Below are 2772 nucleotides of genomic sequence, written 5' to 3'. Positions count from 1 at the left end.
AATGTGGAAAATACGAAGTTGGACTTCTTTGGCGGAATGATCTTCAAAAACTTCCCGAGAGTCGCATTACCGCTCTAAGGCGCCTACAATGTATGTGAAACAGAATTCTGAGCGAAGCGGCAGCAAAAACAAATGGAATAAGCCTCAACGACCTTCTGTTAAGCGGACCGGACTGCTTAAACCCACTCATCGACGTTCTTCTAGCCTTCAGAGTCGGAAAAGTCGCCGTAAGCGGCGACATCGCCGAAATGTTTCACAGGATCAACATTCGCCATGAGGAAATGCATTCCCAGCGCTTTCTTTGGTACGACGCCAACCGAAATAAGATAAACACTTACGTCATGCGTGCCATGACCTTTGGTATTAGTTGAGCACCATTCATAACCCACTACGTACGCGACAAAAATGACGAAGTCCACCAGCAGCAATTCCCTTTAGCCTTGGATGCGATTCAGCGTGCGCACTACGTCGACGACTTCATCGACAGTATGAGTGATGAACAGAAAGCCATCGAAATATCCAGCCAAGTAAGAGAGGTCCACGCCAGAGGCAATTCGAAATCCGAAACTGGGCGTCAAATTCCAGTACAGTCCTCTCGTATCTTAAGAACGATGGAGACGCCAAAAATCAGGAGCCAGTGCAGTTCGGCGCTACAGAAAAGGTTCTGGGTATATACTGGGACCCACATAATGATGTGTTTAAGTTTGTTTGCAGATTCAAAAGTCTTAAGCGAGATGTCCTTACCGATCCTGCAGTCCCAACGAAAAGAGAAGTCCTTCAGGTTCTCATGTCGATCTTCGACCCCTAGGGCCTACTGTCATGTCAACGATCGGATTAAAAATCCTTCTGCAGAAAATCTGGCGTTCAAATATCAGCTGGGACCAAGAGCTGCGAGAATCATTGTTGGATGACTGGAACCAATGGAAGCTGTTACTGCCTCAAGTGGCAACAATTAACATTCCGAGATGCTACTCCCCAAAGATGTCTGAAGAGACCCGAATCGACCTGCACACGTTCGTGGATGCTAGCGAGCATGCTTATTCCGCTGCTTGCTACTTGCGAGTATCACAAAAAGACAAGGTGGACGTAATACTTGTGGCCGCGAAAAGCAAAGAGGCGCCACTAAAACCACTATCTATTCCGCGCATGGAGCTCCAAGCCGCCGTGATGGGCTCACGCTTAACCAACAAAATCATCAACGTACGTAATCTTCGAGTCGACGCTATTACGTTCTGGTCGGATTCACGAACTGTTCTACAATGGCTGGTGATGGATCCTCGCAACTTTCAACAATTTGTGATGCAAATTCCATCCAAACTAAGGTCAACTAAGGTCATCAAAAAACCTTGTGTGGACACATGGCTTTACGGACCCGAGTTTTTGAAAAGCGAACCCAGCAAGTGGCCAACAATTCCATCACGGGCATCGGAGATCGATACGACCGAACTACGCAGACACATCTGTAAAACTCGCAATGCGAATAAAGTCTTACTCGACGTGGAATATTTCTCCGATTGGCGGCGCCTTTACAGAGCCGTCGCGAACATGTTTCTATATATCCAGCGACTACAAGCAAAGTGTCAAAGGACCGACATGCCGACAGCAGTGACCGAATTTCACGTCAATAGAGCACAGACCCTTCTATACAAAGAAGCACAGAGGCTCGAGCTCGCGGACGAAATCAATCCATTGAAGTGTACAAAACCAATAAGCGCAAAAAGCAGAGTGACTGGCTTAAACGCATATCACCTCGCTCACGAAATCGTGATAAACGATATGAAATCCAATTTTTATATTCTGCGCCTAAGAGTACTGCACAAATCCATAAGAAAAGCCTGCCAGTTATTTAAAAATCGAAGCGCTGTGACACAGCCTCCACAAATGGCCGCTGTTCCAAAGGCTAGGTTGACATGTTATGAAAAACCGTTCACGTGCACCGGCGTTGATTATTTTGGCCCTATCCTAGTCAACGTCGGAAGACGCAAAGAGAAGAGATGGGTTGCGCTATTTACCTGCTTAACCCTACGTACAGTCCACTTCGAAAGCGCTCACAGCCTCGATACAAGCTCCTGCGTGATGTGTTTCACCAATTTCATGGGAGCTGATCAAGATCGACTTTGACAAAATTGCAATCAAGTTCGATGGCATTACATGGCTCTTTAACCCTCCAGGAGCCCCCCATATGGGCGGCGCTTGGGAAAGATTAGTCCGCACTACCAAAACGGTCCTAAAAAGCATCTGCCCGAATTACTCATTCAACGACGAAAGCCTGAGGTGTGCTCTGATGGAAGCACATTTCATCATTAACTCACGTCCGTTAACTTTCGTCAGCCTGGACTCCGAGGACGACTCTGCTCTGACTCCAAACCACCTGCTGATGGGTTCATCGAACGGGTACAAACCGATCAAGGAAGAGAACATGAATTTAAGACGTCATTGGAACGAGGTAAAGCTCTTTGGAGATCGCTTTTGGCAACGCTGGGTGAGGGAGCTTGCACTGGTGCTTACTACCGGCGCTAAGTGGTTCGAAAAATGTCCCCCTTTATCAGTTGGAAGCGTAGTAATGATCGTCGACAAAAACTTGCCTAGGAATTTGTGGCTTAAGGGACGAGTGACCAACACTGTTACCGCCAAGGACGGACAAGTTCGCCGAGCCACTATTAAAACGCAGTATGGAGTTCTCGATCGAACAGCTACCAAGATTGCGGTTCTAGATGTCGGCTTAGAAGATGGTAACTGACCACCCTAGGATCAACTACAGGAGGGGGAATG

This window comes from Drosophila takahashii, chromosome 2L (assembly GCF_030179915.1).
Source record: "Drosophila takahashii strain IR98-3 E-12201 chromosome 2L, DtakHiC1v2, whole genome shotgun sequence".
Classification (NCBI taxonomy): Eukaryota; Metazoa; Arthropoda; class Insecta; order Diptera; family Drosophilidae; genus Drosophila; species Drosophila takahashii.
This window is presented reverse-complemented; position numbering follows the sequence as displayed.